The sequence below is a fragment of the Pinus tabuliformis genome, chromosome 3_2, assembly GCF_031772625.1.
Source record: "Pinus tabuliformis cultivar Carrire ecotype Pingquan chromosome 3_2, CPIR1, whole genome shotgun sequence".
NCBI lineage: Eukaryota > Viridiplantae > Streptophyta > Pinopsida > Pinales > Pinaceae > Pinus > Pinus tabuliformis.
In genome coordinates, this window is record NC_142302.1 from 1146639780 (window position 1) to 1146660986 (window position 21207).

The window sequence follows — 21207 nt, forward strand, 5'->3', positions numbered from 1 at the left end:
TCATTTTCTCCCTCGAGTTCTGTTACTATGTATTTCTGATGTTTTTCCCGCTCAACTTTTATCTGATTTGGTTTACCATTGTAAGGGAGCCACATGTGCGACCAGTCAGTTGCAAAGTATCCATGAAGTTTTTCTGACCAATCTCTGCTAAGAATTAAGCCATAAAATTCTGGAATATCAGCAACTAAAATGTCGATAACTTGACATACCTTTGGGTTGGATGACAGCCTTATGGTAACCTGATTTAACTCGCCAATCACTTTGACTTGTGATTGATCTAGTTGAACTATGCGCACAGTGGATTTCTGTGGTTGAACGTTGAATTTTCCACATATTGACCATGGTAAAATATTTGATGAAACTCCAGAATCGACTAAGCAATTATGCACGCTTTTATTGAAAATTACATAAGTAAGGAGAAATGGGGGAGTATGAGATCTCGATCTTCCTCCAATTAAGGAAATTTCGTTTGGATCAACCTTATTCATTGTATTAGTTGGAGGTCTTCCCATATCATGAGAAGCTTGAGAGATTATAGCGGCTGGTAAAGGTGCAACTGGTACAGCATCTATTTCTTTCAAAAGTACTTTTTGTTGGTGTTTTAACTTGCTCAATTCAAAAAGAGTAATATTGGCCCTAGTCTTTTTCATGTCTTCTATGATATTATACTCCATTTCATCTGAAACGATTAGCGTTTTAGATGGAGTTGATGTGTCTGTTTGGACTGGGCTGGTTTGAGTCGCTTTAGGTGATGTTTTCTTGGCTGCGACTTTATCCTTAGTCATTGAGCTTGCACTCTTTGGCTTAGGTGTAGGTTGAGGAGGATCAAGTTGATTTCTACTACGAGTACTAACCGGGAATTCCTCTTGATCCTCTTCATCTGGGAGGATGAAATCCCACATACCTTATAACTCTATAACTTCTTCTTCATCGGTATGCTCTTCAGTAGCGTTTTCCTCTTCTTCTTCTTCTGATTTAGCATTTGTAATTGCATTAGGGGGTTTGGAATCATTTGAAGGATTTCTTTTAAAAGGCCTGTATGGATTTTTAGAAGAAGTTTTTGCCACTTGTTTCTTAATGTCGACCATTTCGTTAGACATGGTCTTCAAAACTTTTTGTAATCCTTCTAAATCAAATGGATATTTCGGTTGTTTTTTCTTGGGATCTTCTTTGAAAGAAACCTTCTTAGATTTTCGTTCCTCTATCACGTTTTTCTTTTCAAGGGCCATAATACGTTTCTCTACCACTATTGCTTCTTTCATATTTTCAATTAAAGTTTTTTTGTTAGTCCTATCAACAAAGATTGCTAAGTTTGATGGTAAAGCGGTGATGTGCCATTCACTTCGCACTTCTTCGCTAGGCTGGGAAGCATTAGGAATTTTGTTTAAGATTTTATTGAAGTGTAAATTTAAATCTTTGATAGGTTCTCTTGACTCGGCCTTAAGGTTAGACAAGTCATTGATCAGTGTCGCTGTAGACCTGTCATCACCAAACTTGGTCAGGAACTGTTCTTGGAAGATGTCCCAACTAGTAATAGATCGAGATGGTAATGAGAAATACCATGATCCGGCTGTTCCTTGCAAAGTATAAGGAAAAAGTCGAACAACGGCATCTTCGTTAACAACTCCATTGAGATTTATGGATAGCATAAAGTTATTTATATGTTCTTCTGCTAGCATGTCTGCCTTAGGATTAAACTTAGGCAGCCATTTTTCAGGATGGGCCGGTAACTGACTCAAGGGTGTAGGCATTAAGACTGCCCCTGGGTTATTCCATGGAGATTGGGCCATCGCTGAACTACTAACAGAGGAAAGTGCAGAAGATGATCCCTGCGGTTGAGAGGATGAGGATATTACGACTCTAGATGGTTGAGAAGGAGTTGTGGAAGTTGCAGTAGGTTGATGGACAATGATCTGAAGTGGAGGAGTGGATGGTTGACTTCGTGGTGAAGAGGTTGAGATGGATGATGATGATGAAAGAGTCTCTCTATCGGAACCTTTAGGAGACTTCCTTGCTCTCTTCCTAGGAGGTAGAGGTAATTCGGTTGGCTGAACACCAAACTTTTCGCTTTTTAACCTGGTACGAGGATGAGCAGGGTTATATTGCAAAGTCACGCTGCCTTGAGATTTATCAGATTTTTGAGGAGATATAGAAAATCGTTGAATTTTGTGAATCAAAGATTCAACTTCAGGAGGTTCAATAGTAGATTGTTCTGAAATTTCAGGGTTTGTAGCAGCGGTTGTTACTCTAGTGACTTCTGACTCTGGATTTAAATGCAATGGAGAAGTCGGGGGAGATGGTGAGGGTGATTTACTCTTAGAATGGTATTTAGATTTAGATTTGCTTGCCATTCACAGTTTGAGGCCCTCCTTCTAGCGCCAAATATGTTGAAGCCTCGAAAATCGGGTCTACAACAAGGGGGATACCCACCCGGTACGGACCTCGGTTGGCAGCTCCTTTTCCATTTGGTATGGTGGGTCCGACTGGGGATATGGGACCAGTTTCCCAAATTAGGTGTGTGTGTGTGATGGACTGATATTTCTCTTTCTAACAGTTTCTAAATGGAATACTTTTACTCTAACTCTAATCTAATAATAAGGAAATTGTATTCTAATAAGCAGAAATATCTAAATCTACACTAACCCGGGGTTTAACCTTTCTTTTCGCGATCTAAAATGATTTCAAATAACAACTGGTAATAAAGATCATTCAACTGTTATGAGAAAATAATTCAATAAAGATGAACCACTTTGTATAAAAAGTTAGACGAAACAGTTGTGAAAAACATATCGCATAATAAGCTATTCATACATTAAGCATAAATAAATAGCTATCACCATACAAAAGTGCCAAATGATAACTCAGGAATTCATACATCAATATATAAATAACTGAACATGAAAATCACTTTAACACAAGGGCATAAATATTTAAGAGATAGAAGTACCATTTATAACTCGTCCTACTCATGAGCTTCAAGCGATAATGATTTATCTCTTCTTGATCTAACATCCACTAAGAGTACAAAAGTGCAACATCTGTATCGGATATCAAATGCAAATATCAATAAATCTTGCTCCATTCATTCATCAAAACCTCCTCAGAGGGTACAGAAGTGCATGTTCTGGGGATAAGTTTTTGACAAATTTCAGGACCCTTCTCTAAATGCATGAGAAGGGTTTAAATACCACTAACTAAATCTAAAAATAAATTATTACAAAAATGTAGGATGCGGTTTAAATGACCATCCTCATTTCAGGAAAACAAAACAAAATTAAAACTAAAATTGAATCTAAAATTAAAACTACTTTTGTATCTAGTCCTTGAAATCACACGCATGCAGCATCTGTTTGAGAAGAGTCGGCTGGCCGACTTTCGATTTTAGCTGAGCTGAGAAAACAGAATCGGCAAGAGTTGGTGCCATCTTTTCGGCAGAATTGATGTTGCACTTGAGAGTCATCCACTGGCTATGTGGCTTTACCAAGTATGCCCAGTAATAATCCCAGTTCAACTTGGTTAACCCTTGGATTGCTTGTGCCTTTTCTTGAGCTTTATGCTTCCAATCTGTTTGTAGTTGTTGTACGTTAGGTAAATACCCTGGAGTGGTCTCTGTGATCAAATTTTCCCTGTGCAAATTTTCATTTACACAATCAATAATATTGTTTGCTGCCGTGGCTGCTCCTTCTGCTGCTTGCTCTGCCTCCCTGATTTGTTCATCCCATTTGTTAAAGAGAATTTCTTTGTGGTTTTCATTGATCCTTGGTGCACCTGCTCTTTTTCCCTCGTCTGTTTCTTGCCAAGCCAAATATTCAGTCACCCGTTTATCAATTAAATCATAATCACTTTGTAAATCTACAACTTGATTAGTGGTTTTATCACTTATTTCACAATAATAGTTCCACTAAGATATTTTTTGGCCCAATGCTTCCTGCTGCTGTAGTAATTGTTCATTCAAGGAAATGGATTTTGTGATAAATTCTGTGAGTTTAGGATTGTCCTTGTGCATTTCCTGTAGATCCTGTAACTGCTTTCCTTTCTCATCCAAACTTTTCTGGTAGCCTATCTGCATTTGTTGGAAGTCCTGTTGTAACCTTTCAAGCTGTTTCTGTGCTTCATTGTTGGTGTTGGCTTGTTGCAACTGTTGTTGCAAAACTTGTATTTGGTCTTCCTTTTCTTTTAGCAGTTGCTGTACCTCAGATGCTTTATCAATAGTCGCAGAGGCATACGCTCCTGCGATCTGAGATAGTTTGGTGAGATTCTCATTGGGATTGGTAGTAGGATCTTGCCATAGGACATCTAGTTGTTCTGTGTCATGAGAGAGAACGTTTTCCAATTTCCTTTTCTTCCTCTGTCTTCTCACTACTGCTTTGTGCTGTGGGCTATAAAATACAATAAGAGGAGGAATTTCTTCTATTTTTAGCATAAGCTCAGAGGATGGGGCAATAGGAATATGCTCCATATCTGAGACATTGCTAACTGTTCTTGTGACTACTTCTTTTGTTGCCTGTGCATTGCTCACAGGTGTATTTATGGTTTGTCCTTCAAGATTGATCAAGTCATTGAAGGTTTCCCATTCTATCCTGCGTATTGTTGTGTATCATTCTTTGTTCTCCGTTCCTGCAATTTACAAGTGAAGTGAAAATAATGACAAGGAAGGGTGATGGGAAAGTTTTAAATGCAGAAAATGCATAAAATATACCACCTTATGTGAGATGATTTTTCGATAAGTACGAAACCATATTCCATTAATAACTGGCAACTAACTCATTTATTAGCATTAAAGCACATAACCAGGTGTCAATTTATGGAAAATACTTTTTTGAAAAATGAGCCCGAAAGATCTGCGATGAAGCAATTTTGCGATTTGCTTCACAATATCGCAGATCGCAATATCGCAGAATCACAACATCGCAGAATTGTAAGATCGCAGAGTTGATCGCTCGTGACATCGCATTAGCGCATTGTCGCTGTGTCGCGAAATCGCAATATCGCAGATCGCAAGAACGTGATATATGACAATCTTTGTTATTCTGTTTTCTGCGAAATGCGATTTGCAATTGGCGTCATCGCATATTGGCAAATTAAAGTGTTTCAAATTTAAGTTGTGCTTGATGTATACGATGCAATATTTTATTATCGCGTATCGCAATCTCGCAATGTTGGAATTCGGCTTTGTAAGGTGGTATCATGTCATCCTTTTGCGATGCGATATTTCCTAAGGAAAGATTTTTTGTCTTACCTTATAATAAAACTTAGATTTTTAGATTTTTCAAGGGGGTTTCCTAAGCTTATGTTGGTAAGCTTTTATTTGAAAAGGAAATTTAAGAATTACTTTGATTTTCTGAATTTCTTAACTAAGGGTGCCCACTTATTTAGTATTAGGAATAACACTAAATAATAAGGGGGGTTGTTGGTGGCCACAACAGGCCCCCACTCTCATACTGAACCCACCATCCAAAATACTCAGCTGATTACTACCCAGCCACCATCAATTCCCATGAAACTGATCACAGTTACCTCTACCCAGGTTGTCGATCTCATCAACGAGGAACCATAATTCCATACCAGCACACTAGTCCTTCAGGAAAACCTATTGTCTACCTCCATTATATCCCCCATGTTGTGCAACCCATCTCCTCAAACAACCTCCTCTATTGGGTTGTGTTATATTCTTTCCATGACTAGCCCTAGTAATTAAACCGGGGGGTTAGAGGGGGGCAAACTCTCCCTTCATTGTGCCGATACACAATGGGCGGGTCACAGGGGGAGCAGTAGCCCCCCCCTGTACGGGGTTTTGAGGGGGGCAGTTAGCCCCTACTCTACAGGGTTCGGGGCAATGCCCTAGAGAATAATTTTTTTTTTAGACCCATGGTTTTGTGCATGGTTTTCGCACATGGTTTTGGGCGCGATGGTTTTCGGTCCATGGTATTGGATGCTTCGGCATGTATATATATGTATTGTAACATTGAAAGGAACATAATGAAAAATCAATCTGGTAGTCTCGATTTTGGGATCCAGGGGAAATCTCTGTGTATATTTGTTTTATGTGTTATGCTCTCGCTTTTGTTTATTTTCGGTTTTTAGAATTCGTATGCAGGTAATTTATGTACCAGGTTAAAACCTACATCCTCCTCCACCACAATCTTAGACATTCCTCCATTTGTAAATCTTCTAAGTTCTAGAACTGAAATGGAGGTAGACTTCGTAATCTAGTCCATTATCGACACTACTAAAGAGGCACTCGCAGTTCCCCCTTCAGACATGAAGTCGGTTAATACATCTATGTTATCTTTGCTACTAGCACCAAGCCCACAAAAAACAATTGGCCAACATATCACCTCTGATACCCAGGGTGTAGAAACCTTATGCACCTTGCCTCTAACAGCCAACCCCACCCTATTTTTAGTGCCATATTCCAGTCCAGATCATATCAATGCTCACACCGTCGAGATCGTGCAGTAGGAGACCTCACCCCAAGGGAAATATGATAAATTGGTTGCAAGTGGCCAAAACGGTGTGAATCCAATATTATCCACTTACTAATATGACACCTAATGACTTATAGAGTTGGTCTCTTCTTAATTGTTTATTTTTATTCAACTAGTTGCATGCCAAGCAGAGGCATTACACAACAATTTGATAAATGAGCACGAGCAACAGAAACAACAACTTCTTTCCATTGCAGGTGAAAGAGATCAACTTCTCTATCAGAAGCAAGAGCTACAAAAACAAATTGATGAAATCAGTGAAAAGTTTCAGGATCTTTGTCCCATAGTTGTTGAAATAATACCAAATGCAACAGAATAATTTTCAGCCTGCACTCTTTTGGATTTCTATGATCATATCATAACTGCATGCACTAACCTATTCTCAACAAATAAAGGGCTTCAAAGACCTATTTCTGCCACCTAAAGGGCACTTCCGTATCCAATAACCCAGTATGCCAGCGAAATCAAGCAGAAAATCACTAAAGTGGCTTGTCTGAAAGCCTCCATTAAATAGGTTACGGGAGGAGCTAAAGAAATCTTCACTCAAGTTCGTGACTAGTTAGGCTTCTTTGCAAAAAAAATTCAATCAATCTACTCTCTGAACCAGCTAGCTAATAAACTCTTCAATTAAGTCCTCACCACCCCAGACCTCAATCAACAAAAGGAGCTTCTTGCACAAACAAACATCCTTGAAAAATAGATCTAGCAAATTGAGAACAAATCATACTCCATAAAAAAAATAAAAAAAATAAAAATAAAATAAAATAAAATCTACACGACCTTAATCTATCTACACAAGTCCACTTCCAGAAACTCCACTATATTAGCATAGGAGTAGAAAGCCAATGGACCACTCTCCTGATGAAAAAATTAGCTCAACCAACAGCTAAACTCACTGCGCACTTCATAAAACAAGCCAACACTCCCATAGGTTCATGGAAATCAACCTTTTTTGAGTACATACAATTTAAAACCATCACCATCCAATCCATCCCAGAGTTGGGTCTTTCATTTGAAGGAGCAAGCTAAGAAGGAGCAACACCAGTAGAAGCACTAGCAGTGCCAACAAATGATTGACTTGGGGACAAGTCAATTGATTGTGGTCAGGGCCTGTTGGGTCCTTCATTTTTGGGAAAACATTTTAACATGTTTTGACCATGTTTTTACCAAATATGACTGATTGAGAGTCGCAGAGAAAGAAACCAAGGAAGGAGAAGGAATATTCTAAAGTCTGGTAGTTGAGGAAGGTCGACAAGGGAAATAGGGGCACATGCAGTCACAACAACCAAAAAAACTGTCAATAGTAGAGGATGCAGTTGCATCCGAGCAATAGAAGTAGTCAAGAAGGAAAGGGTAGGGCATCCGAGGAAGATACCATCATTCCAGGCGACGGAGTGCATAAAATCTGAAGGGGGAGCCAAAATGGGGAAGAGAGAAAGTGTGTGTACTGAAATTTTGTCGCGGAGCCTATCGAGCTTCGCATGATTCTATGAACACTTGGTCATGTATTATTTTATGTTCCTAGTTCTTGTTCTATTGGGAAGGCATCAGAGCCTGGACGAAATGATGTAGTGATGTCTGAAACTAATGAAAGGGAGAGTTGTGGAGATGTTTATAGATCTATTTGTGTTGGTTTTATGTGACCCTTTTAAAATTTATATTGTGAATTCATGTGCATATTCTATGTTCCTTCAAATTCCTTAGTTGTTGTATTACATAAGGCTTATATGTTTGATGTAGTGTTTCTAAGTTAAAAGGTACTAGTAGCCTTCGCACGGCTCCTCTCGATGCCTAGTTCCAATCTGTTAACTACGTAAGGTTGTGGCACACCTTGAGTGAGATGCCTTATTCTTTTTGAGTAAGGTGATAATGTCAGCATCATGCTAGGCTACAACGAACCCTTTTTGTTGACCCTTGTTCCTGAACCTAGGGTCTCTACCTATCCATCTTTTTTTTCCAACAAATGGTGGATGTGTGCCCCTCTCCTCTTTATATTGCAATTTTGAGTTTATCTCTTCATGTAAGAAAGAATTTTCTACGAGTGAGGTTCTACAATGGAACAACATCCATGCATAGATAAAGAGGAGATTTTTTATAATCTTACCCAACTAACCACCAATATTGGGTTTCTTACCGCTCTTATTTCCAAGGAAGGAGACATGATTCTATCTAAATCAAGAGCACACTTTGTTCTATTGAACCAGAATTTAAGTCTGTTGCAGACAAAGTTAGGGTGACTACAGTCAACCCATAACCTTTTGCTTGCTAAGGTGGATGAATTGGAAATTTCATCTAAAGAAAATGCATTTGGGGTTTTGAAAGAGGTCTTTGTAGAAAATCATGACATTCAGGATGTGTCATCAACCCAGCAAGTGCAGGTAGATTCGAGAGCCACTGGGGAGACCTCGGAGGTTGTTCCTCCTCACTCTAGACCTAGTAACCTGGGAAGTGAAGGCACTCCTATCTCGAGATAAGTGTTGTTGGATAGTCTGTTTTTTATATTTCTCTCTTAAGCTTTGCAAGTATGTAGAAATTTCAGGAATCTTTTGGAGGATCTATAAGATCAGATAGATAAGAAATGTAGTCTATAAATGTCAATCTAGAAGCAGTGGTTCTTTTTTATCATTTTGGAGAACCAAAGAAGAAGAATATGTTACAAATGTAAAAGATTATGCCCTTCAAACCATATTGGCTCAATATAAAATATCTATTTCTTTATAAACAAATTATTAATGTAATTTATTATCATTTTTAATTACATATTTATTAAATATTGAAATAAAATGAAGAATTGAAATATTATTTTTTAATAGTTAAAATGAATTTATATTGATGTTCCTGTGTTGATCCAAGGGATTAGCTTAGTGCTCAAAATTCACAGTGTTCAAAAGTACTCGAAACCTATACCAGTGCATAGATATCGATAATCTCAATCTAATGCAACTTGAATTGTTCAAAATTGATATCTTATGCTCACAATATCACGTTCTGATCGAATTCCCAAACATGTAAAAAAATTTGCAAGGGACAGATTGATCGTGCATTTTTGGGCCAATGGCATGCTACCACTTGGCCTCTCCAAATTGGTCAAAAAAATATTGGAATTTCATTGGCTCAGAAATTTTTTATTATATTTTTGGGTTGACTATGTTTTTAGGCTCCAATGGTTGGAGGCCACTTGGGTCAATGAATGGCTGCCACATGGCCTCCTCGTGGCATGTTCAAATTGATTAAAGGCCGAAGGACCACACCAAGGTCAAACACACAACCTATCTCCGAGAAACAAGACTCTCTACCTCCATACCACAACCACATAAGTCCTCGTGTTATATTTATCATGGAGTGCAAAACACATTTGGAGTTAGGGTTGGGGCTAAGACTTAGCCCTGGTTCTCGCACTGTTATGCAACCAACTCACAAAATAGAAGCAAATATATAGCAACGACTTCACAATCAACATCTTCGAGGGGGAAACCTCCTTTACATTACACAAATGAACAATTCTATGATGATACAAATGACAAGACCTCCTTTCTATATATAGGAGTCTAAGGGGTCACAATATAGTCAAATTCCACATAACAATAATAATGTAAGGGCACAACAATAACAATAGTGGGCTTCTATGGGGCACAATAATAACAATATGGGGACAACATGGGCACAACAATAACAATAAGGGGCTACAATGACAATAATAATAAGGGAATACACTAGTATTATAGGGGCCTAACATGCCCCTCTCCTTCAGAAAAGTGTTGTCCTCAATGCTTGAGTAGTTCTGGATGCTTCTGTATAAAATTCTCATCCTCCCATGTGAAATCTTCAGCAGGTAAGTTCTTCCACTTAATGAGATACTTTGAAATTGATCAATTTCATAGTTGTCGAGTTCTTATTTCTTTGACTACTTTAGGTTCCAATATGATTTTTTCCTTCCTCATCAAGTTATGGCATTGTTTGAACTGGGAGCTTGTCACCTATAACCTTCTTTAATCATGAAACATGGAAAACTGGGTGCACTCGAGAAGCTGTAGCAAGCTCAAATTTGTATGCCATAGTACCAATCTTTTGCAACACCTTGTATAGACCCTAATACTTTGGTGATAATCTATTATCCTTCTTAGCTTGCTTGAGGGACATTTTTTTGTATGGCTGTAGTCGTAGAAATACCCAGTCACCTACATCAAAACTTCTTTCACTGCAATGTTGATCTGCATGTTGTTACATTCTATTCTTTGCCAAAGTGAGGTTATCATTTAAGAGTTGGAGAACTTGTTGTTGATGCTCGATGTGATCTTCCACTTCTTGAACCTTAGAATTCTCTCTTAAATATGATGTGATGGAAAGTGGATGGTATCCATAAAGTGCCATAAATGGGATCATTTTTGTTGCAGTATGCAAGGAAGTGTTATACCACCATTCAGGCATAGGCAACGATTTGACCCATTGTTTCTATTTATCAGATACAAAGCAACGATGATATCCTTCAAAACATTTGTTCACTATCTCAGTTTGCCCATCAGATTGAGGATGATACAATGAGCTATGAGCTAGTTGAGTACCCAGACAAGAAAATAATTATGTCCAAAACTTTCCAATGAAAATGGGATCTTTGTCACTTACAATAATCTTTGGGTTTCCATGTAGCTTTTGAATTGTTTTTATAAATGCAGTAGCAACTATACTAGCTTTAAAGGGTTTAGATAATGCACAAAAGTGTGCATACTTGGTAAGTCTATCAACTACCACCATGATGAGACTCTTTCCTTCAGACTTGGGTAAACATATGATAAAATCCATTAAAACCTCCTCCCAATGTTGACTTGGAATGGATAAAGGTTGTAATAGACCTAGGGTCTTAATTGTTCAACTTTATTTTGTTGGAAAACCAAACATTCCACCACAAACTTTTGAATATCATATTTAAGGCCATCCCAAAAAAATTCCTTCTTAACCTTGTGGTAAGTTTTTAAAAATCCTGAGTGCCCTCCTAACGGAGAGGTGTGCAATTCCATAAGAATCTTTGTTTGAGTTAGAAATTCTTACAGAGATATAAGTGATCTTTGTACCATAACGAATCCTTTTTCTAGCTAAATGTATCAGATGTACTGGGGTCTTGTTGTAACTTTTGAATGAGTTCCCATGCTTTTTAGTCATTCTTCCATTCATCCCTTGCTTTGTTTATCCAATCTGGTTGGATAATAGAAATGGTGCAAAGCAATGCCTCCACATCCTCATGCTTTCTTGAGAGTGCATCTGCAACAACATTTTTCTTCCCTTTTTTGTAAATGATTTAAAATTCATAACCAAACATCATTGTGACCTATTTTTGCTACTCTTTTGAAGATAATATTTGTTCTAAAAATTATTTAAGACTATCATGATCTGTTTTTACCTTGAAGTGTCTTCCCATTAGGTAAGGTCACCATTTCTTAAGTGCATGTAGTATTGCCAACATTTCCTTCTCATAAATATATTTGCGTAAATACTTTGGTTTGATTGGACGACTTTTGAAAGCAATGGGTCTTTCTTCTTGCATTAAAATAGCACCAATTCCATTTCTTGAGGCATCACATTCCACAAGAAAGGTTTTTGTAAAGTTTAGCGTAGCTAAGACTGGTGCTTGGCACATTGCCTCTTTAAGATGTTCAAAGGCATTCGTTGCTTATGGAGTCCAAGAAAATGCATCTTTCTTCAGTAATGTTGTTAGAGGTGTTGCTATTCTCCCATAATTCTTAACAAACTTGCTATAATACCCTTTCAACCCAAGAAATCCTCACAAATGCTTTATGGTTGTGGGGATTTTCCATTCCTTAATGGCTTTAATTCTGCTAGGGTCTATCTTAACACCTTCATGAGATACAATATGACCCAAATATTCCACCTCTTGTACTCCAAAGAAACATTTGGAGGTTTTTGCATATAATTGCTTCTCCTCCAATAGTTTGAGCACTCTATCAACAAGTTGAACATGATCCTCCCAAGACTTGTTGTAGATTAGTATATCATCAAAAAATACTAACACAAATTTTCTAAGGAAGGGTATGAAAATGGAATTCATCAAACCTTGAAAGGTAGAAGGTTCATTGGTAAGGCCAAAAGGCATGACGAAAAATTCATAATGACCCTAATGAGTTCTAAATGCTATTTTTAGAATGTCTTCAGTCTTCATTCTAATTTGATGATATCTTGAACAAAGGTCCAACTTGGTGAAGTAAATTTCTCCATGAAATTCATCCAATAATTAATCAATGACAGGAATGGGAAATTTATCTTTAATAGTGAGCTTGTTGAACTCCCTATAATCCATACACATGTGCCATGATCCATCCTTCTTGTGCACCAATACTATTGGAGCATAGAAGAACTTTGACTAGGTTGAATTATACTAGCCTCTAGCATTTCTACAACCATATGATCAATTTCACTCTTTTGAGCATAGGGATACTTGTAAGGCCCGATGTTTGGAGGAACACTTCCTCAAATCAAATGAATAGCATGATCATTATCATGAATAGGTGGGAGGCCTTTGGGAGTCTCAAATACCTTGGAATGATTGTCCAAGTATTTTTGGAGATCTGGAGAAATAGATGATTTCGACATGGGAACCCCTAGCAAACATAATTATGAAATTATGCCACATTTTTATTTCTTTAGAATACTTGTCATGTAATTAGAGCTAATCATCTTTCCCGGTTTCCCTGCGATAACCCTTAATTCAACTTCCTTTCCTTCTAAAAAAAAATTCAAGAAAAGTTCTTGAAAATTAAAAGCTATCATACCCAAAAATTGTAGCCATTGGACTCCTAGTACAACATCAGCACCACCCATTGAATGGAAATCATTGGACTATTCAACACATATTCTCCCATGGATAGCTTGATATTATGGCACTTTCCAGAGAAATTTATGGTTCTTTCATTTGCAACCATCACTTAACACTCTGGCGCTAGATATAGGAAGCAATTCAATTCCTTCGCTATCTTACAATGAATAAAATTATGGGTACTGCCATAATCAATCAACACTATTACCTTTTTCTTCTTGATATGTCTTTCTATCTTGATAGTTTGAGGAGTGGTTATTCCAGCTAACGCATTACAAGATATGGTCAGATTCATTTCTTCTTTCTTTAGGCTATGTTCTTGGTGTGTATCATCTTCTTTTCATGTTTCTGGTTCCTTTTCTTCTTCGTCTTCACAATCTATGTAAAATAATTTCTTCTCGGCACACTTATGACCTTTAGTGTATTTTCTATCACAACTATAACAAAGCCATTTTTCTCTTTTTTCTTCCAATTGTTATGGTGTCAACCTTATATGTTGTGGAAGGATAGCGGCAACAACACTTCCATATTTACAGTTGTGATTGGTATGTTTCCTTGTTGCCATAATTTTTCTTTCAATTTTTCTTGCCAACCTGAATGCCTTCTCTAATGAATCAAGTTCCAAAATGTGAACCTCATGTTGGATGTTATCCTTTAATGTCCATATGAACACATCAATCCTATGCTCCTCTGGAATATCTTTACCCTTATATTCAATTTTTGGAAGTCCTAAATGTGCTCCACCATTGAACCTTTTTGTTTGAGATTTATGAATTGGCTTAAAAAAGTGTTGCTTTTTGTATCCTCATAATGTGCTATCATTTCTTCCGTAAAAATTTCCCAAGTGACAATTTTCTTATAAGAGCAAAGCCATCGATACTATACAAACTGATTGGGTTCCAAATATAAAGTTGTAATCCATACCTTTTGTGTGTTTTGCACATTATGGATATTGAAATGTTGCTCCATCTGTAGCATCCATGTTACGAGATCCTTGCCATCAAACTTCCTCATATTCATATTTGGAACATGGTGGGTTTTCAATCCAACGTTAGAGTCTATGAAATCATGATTGGCATTGCTTTTGTTCTCATCATGAGTTTCTTTTACTACCCTTTCGCCATTAGTAAGCATTTCTTGTAGCAACTTTGTCAAATCTATCTTTAAATATTCCATGTTGCCTTTAATTTTTGCTTTTATACCATCCATCTTAGCTTCCATGCCATCCATCTTAGCTTCCACATAATCCATCTATTGTCTTGTATAGGCCTGACCTAGGTTCAGAGGTGATTTAGCCAAGCAAAACTAGGTTTTCGCACCCCAGGGATGTCTGATGGGCTTCTGGAGGTCCGTAGTCTGACCTATCGCTACGCGCACTTGTGATCCCTTCATGACTTGTGGTACAGCTTCCACGCAACCCTACTTGGGGTGCAACCCGTATAATACCAAAGATCCTTGCTAATTAACCAGTTACTTAACTTGTGTGTGTTATGGTTATTACAGCATATTCAACAATCATAATAGTGCGTGCAATCCATAAACAAATACTAACATAAAGAAGGAAATGCACAACAAATACACAAAATTAGGAATCAACTTCTCTTTTATTAATCTTCAATCTTGCTGACAAACTCAACACCGACCTACGCACTCAGCTGCAAGGGTCCGCGCACTCAGCTGTAGACTCTACTAGGCCTCTGCGCACTCAGTGGCAGAGCCTCTTCCTACTACTACAACCCAAGACACTTAAAATTCTATTCTAGGCTTGAACCATTCCTTCACTATCCATTCCATTATTGTTACAACTTTAGAGCCTCACTCTATTTCTACAATCCCATGGTCCACAGACCATGGGTAGGCCGACATGACTTTACATTACATTACATTACTTTAGGGTGGAAAACCCTATGACTCAACCTATCCTTTGCGCTCCGTGCCCACAATTCACGGAGTCTTACAAAACTTTTGACCAAAACTTGGGATTTGAGCCCCAAAAACCTAATGTGGGGAAATTACATGCCCAACAAGTCCCCAACACAATCATCGTGACTTGTCCCGAGTCACTATGTTGGTGCGGCGATCTTAGCACGAAGCCCTTCCAACTGATCTTGTGATGCGCGGAGGTCCGCAGTGCACTGTTTTGCAGTCTGGTGGATCTAATCCACTCTTTCAGGCGAAGTCTCGCTGTCAGGGTCACATCCTTGTCTTAAGGCATGCATCGCCTTCATCTGTGCAAGTTTTCCTTAGATGTCTGTAGTGATGAGGAAGGCCTCATCAATCCAAGGCTGGATGCACGCTTTAAGAACTGCCTCTTTATTGGGCAGCAGATCCCCCCCCTAGCAGGTTTTTTGGGCTTGATGCCCGAATTTTGGTCAAGTGTAATGTAAACACCCCACGAAATGCGGGCGCGGAGCGCAAGAGTCTAGGGTTTTCCGCCCTAAGATAATGTAATTTAATGTAAAGTGTGTCAGCCTACCCATGGTTTGCGAACCATGCGATTGTATAAATAGAGCGAGGCTCTAAGTGTAAAGTCAGTCTTAGTTTTGGATGATGAATTAACTTTGAGTCTGTAAGTCCGAGTCTTGGGTTGTAGTAGTAGGAAGAGGCTCTGCAGCTGAGTGCACAAAGGCCTGGTAGAGTCTGCAGCTATGTGCACGGACCCCTACAGCTGAGTGCACAGTGCAAAGTTGGGATTATACTTGGACAGAGAATTAATAAAAGATAAGTTGATTCTAAAATATTGTGTGTCTATGCTTATGTTATATTTATGCATCTCTTTACAGTTTTATGATTGCGTGCACTTGTTATGAATGTTGAATGATTAATGAGAATATTGGGCCCACACAATTAAGTTAAGATCTATAATAATAGCAAAGTAAGGATAAAGGATCCAAACAACACCTCTTCGCGCTCTTTACAAAGCTGCGTGGAAGCAAGTGCACAAGTTTCGAAGGACAGGTGGTTGTGCAGAGCAGCGCAAGCGCACAAGCTCAGTTTGCGAACTTCCAAGATTTCATCAAGACATCCCTAGGGTGCAGAAACCTGGTTCCAGCACCCTCCCATACTATCTCAGGTGAGACCTCATTCCGCGCACCACGGATTATTACCGAAAGGGCCAGTAGTTTCGAGATTTGTTTGGCTAAATCACTTCTGAACCTAGTTAAGGCCCCAACAAGCCAACAAATGGTTCCATTGTTAGGACCGGGATCTACCTAAGGGATGTCTGATGTTGTGCCACTAGAACCAAACAAAGAAGGAAATTGAAGAGTGGTTGGACAAGAAGATTCATGAGTTTGTGACATAGGAAAATAGAACTCTGCAGGTATCTGAGAAAAGGTCACTGGATCTCTACGTGTATACGGAAATCCACGAGATCTTCTTCATGTCCTTTCCTTCTGAACTGTATGAGTGGATCGCGAGGTTAGCCGACAGCCAAGGGAGGTACAAGCTCGACCAACTGATAGTGTGGACTCTGGAATTAGTGTGCAGACTAGAGGCATCAGACGATAAGATCGCGCGAGTTGTGGACCATTGGCTCGACTAGATAATAGGGGGATTTATCACTGAGTTTGTGATAGACACGACCGTGAGCTACAGTGAAGCAGAACGACGTTTTCTCAAAGGACCGCAAGGTAAGTACATTAAATCTTTGAATACCTGGATTAAGATGATGTTATGTGAAAAGTGGGTTATGCAAATACATTAATGTTTGGAACGACGCAGAGCAAAAATATCTACAAAGGTAGCGGGGAAGTAGGAAACAGTCCCTTAATTTCACCTTCGTGAGAGAGCGAGGAAGAGCTCGCTCAGGTCTCTCCGAGAAGTGCGGTTAGTTTGATAAGGCAGCGCATTCCGCAGTTACCACCTCCACCCATGCCACCACCCGCTTCACCTCCTTCACCTCCATCTCCACCCACTCCACCTCCACCAACCCTACAGTTCAGCATGGCAAGCATGATCAAGCTACCCGTATTCAGAGGAGTAGGGAATGAGGATCTAGACCAGTTCTGGTTCGTGGTAAGAGCAGTGTGGGAAGCACAAGGGGTCACGGACGACAACATTAAGAAGGCTAGATTGGTGATCGTGCAGCAGGATCACGCGTTCACATGGTATATCAAGTACTCTAATGACCACCCAAATGCAAGGATAGCAGAGATCCAGAATGCGTTGAATAGAGAATTTAGTCGGCCGAAATTAGAGACATAGTCAATCATCAGATTTATAGAGATCGCGATGCTTCCAGGAAAGACCCCCTAGGATTTGGATCAACGGTTGAAGGGTACGATCCATGAGGCTAATATGACGCTAACAGATGCACAACACCGTGCATGATTTGTGTCATCTTTGACACCGCACCTGAGGACGACGCTAACACAACAGAAACTTTTTACCCCTGCCGAAGTGTTGGAAATGGTGATGAGGTTGCACGAGACACCGATACAAGATCTTGGGCTAGGAGTTCAATAAATCCACGTGCAACTAGACAATCTCTACCTGGAGATGTAGAGCTTGAAGCAGGATAGGGCACTGTGGCAAGAGGCGCGCGAGGAAGTATGTTGCGTAAAATGAAAAGGCCATGGCCATGACAAAGACCATTGTCCAGTATTCGCGAACTACTTGGCGGGAGGGGGGCCAATGTCATTGAGACCGGAGGCACAGGCAGGGCTAAGTGCGACACCCACGTTATGGTGCGTGATCTGTCAGATAGGAGGAAAACACATGACGGATAATTGTCATTTGCTGCAGAAGTATACACAGACTCCACAGAAGCTGTTTTGTAATTTCTGCAGGTCAGTAGGCCACGACGAGCATACTTATCGCAGCTACGAGTTAATGATGGATCGGACCCCAGCCTATCAGATGTAGACAGAAATGCGAGCCCTCGACCCAGCTGCGAGGATGGCATGCACTGGATTTCAGGGGCGAGGTCGAGGATGAGGAGGGATGGGACCAGGAAGAGGCTGCGGACAATTAATTTGTTACAATTGCGGAGGACCAGGGAACTATGCCCATGATTGTACCAACCCGACGAGAATATCCTATTCATATTGTACTCAGTTTGATCATGAAATGATACATTGTCCTACGTTGATCGCACAGATGCGCGACAAAGGGGTACTTCAACCTCCTCCTACTCAGAACATCTAAATCATGAGGTCTGAACCATGAGAAGAATACCCAAATGTCAACATGATGCTCAGAAGTGATGCGACCACAGGGGAGGATAAGGGGAAGCAGCCCAAGGAAGATACATGGGTTCACAAGGTTCCTACAAAGGAATTTGAGTTTGACTTATAACACACAAAGGAGACGTTCATGGAAGCTAAGAAGAGTTTCGCGAAGGCCTCTACTTCAGGTAGTAACGATCAACCAGAGCCAGGGATGGATCCTTCTATGCTTACTACCTTTTTGGAGACATGAATGAAACTGTTGTGTGACAATAAGGCAGTTAAGGGAGTAAAGGAGTTGATCACCAGGTGCACGGGATCAGGGGAACTGCACATAGTCCGGAAGTTAGGGAAGCATACATTGTGCACTGGGAGGGAAATGATATTGACGGTGTAGATTGGCGAATATGAAATGGATCAGGTAATCCTAGACCTGGGATTAGATGCGAATGTATTACCGAAGCAGACATGGGAACGTATGGGCAGGCCCATGTTACAGTGGTCCCCTATTCAATTATGAATGGCGAACCAACAGAATATTTTTCCCATGGGGAGGTTGCTAGGGGTAACAGTTGATATCAAAGGCGCGAGCACATAGACAGACTTTGAAGTAATAGAGATTGTTGATGATAGAAATCCCTATCCCGCATTGCTAGGAATAGACTAGGCCACCGATATGAATGGAGTCATCAACCTGAAGAAGTGGAAGATGATATTCGAGAAAAATTCCCTATGCGTAGTAGTTCCACTAGATCCAGCCGAAGGAGCGCGCTACACCGAACCTGTGCGCGACGATGGAAGCGACGATGAGCTGGATTGTATCTACAAGATAACTGCACGAGATCAGGATTGGGTGAATCTGACTGCAGATGGAAGGATCTCATGGGAGCGTGCAAGTTCCTACACCTCAGATTCAGACGAAGAAGATGAACGCTAGCACAATTAGTTGAACAAAGTGATCATGTTGAATTTCAACATGATGATTAGATCACTGTGTTGCGTAACAACCCAGGCCCGAGATCTGCCAACATATGATGGATTGACAGTGGTGGATGAATTCTTGAACAAGTTTGAAAGCACAGTACCGGAACAACAGCGGTTCGATGTGTTGAAGTGGGCATTGCGCACTGGTGGGGAATACATCAAGGAAATTTTGAAAACTGGCGTGGATGTAGAAGGATGATGCACCTATGATTTGGGAAGCCGTTACTACAGATAGAAGATAAATATGATGGACGGGATGACCCACGCATGCACCTCGCGAAATGGACCAAGGACTGTGGGGAAGAACCTCAGCCTGAATAGGTACACTTATTCTACCATACCCTGGATGTCATATCCATGAATTGGTATACTGAGATGGAAATCCGACATGGTATGGGCAAATTGGATGTCTTGCATGAGGTATTTCTGTTAACATTCACATTTGAAGACTGATGGTCAGATACTGTTGATGATGCACTGCAAGCCGTAAAAGCTGCCATCTTCAAAATACCACAGGAACCACGGAAAGTAGTTCAACCAGCATGGGCAACCCAGTTAAGCAGTGCCCTAGAATGTTATAATGTGCAAGTAGAGGAAGATGATGACTATTGGCTACGGGGGGCCTAACCCAGGTTTAGCAGTGAGTTTAGCCAAGAAAATCCTGGTACTACTGGCCCTTTCGGCAACAGTCCGCAGAGCGCGGACTGAGGTCTCACCCAAAGTAGTATGGGAGGGTGTTGGAACCAGGTTTCCGCACCCTAGGGATGTCTTGATGAGGGTTCTGGAGGTTCACGATCCTAGTCTGTGCACTGTGCTGCTCCGCGTAGCTTCCTATTCTTCGGAACCTGTGCACACCTTTGTATTATTCCGTTCCGATCCAATCCTTACTATTATATTAGTGCTTAACTCAGATTAGCGTGCGTACATGAAAATAATATAAATGCATAAAGAATAACTAGAACATAGAAATACAGATCTACAAGCAGATGCACAATATTTCAGAATCAACTTTTCTTTTATTAATTCTTTGTCCAAGTACAACCCCAACTCCGCCTTGCGCACTCAGCTGCAGGGGTCTGCGCACTCAGCTGCGGACTCTACTAGGCCTCTATGCACTCAGCTGCAGAGCCTCTACCTACCACTATGACCCAATACACTTCAGATTTACTTCTACCTTCTAACCATGCCTTCACATCTATCTATTACTTGTCAAAACTAAGACTCACTTTACACTTAGAGCCTCACTCTATTTATACAATCCCATGGTCTGCGGACCATGGGTAGGCCGACATACCATACATTAAATTACATTATTTTAGGGTGGACAACCCTAGACTCTCACGCTCCGCGCCCACATTTCGCGGGGTCTTTACATTGCACTTGACCAAAATTTGGGCTTCAAGCCCCAAAAACATACTATGGGGGGATCTGCTGCCCAGCAGACCCCAACATAATCATCATGACTCGTCCTGAGTCACTCTGCTGGCATGGTGATCTTCACGAAGTCCATGCAGCAGGCCTCGCACAGCTTGGGTGTCCACAGCACACTGTTCCACTGCCTGTTGTACTTGTTACACGCATTTCGCTGAACTTTCGTGAGCAAGTTGACATTCCTATCCAACCCTATACAGTTCCTACATCTATGCTAGCTTCCCTTCAATGGTAGCTATGACTGTGAACGCTTCATTGATCTATTGCTGGATGCGTGCTTTAAGCAGGGTGTCATTTTGGTGCACGACGT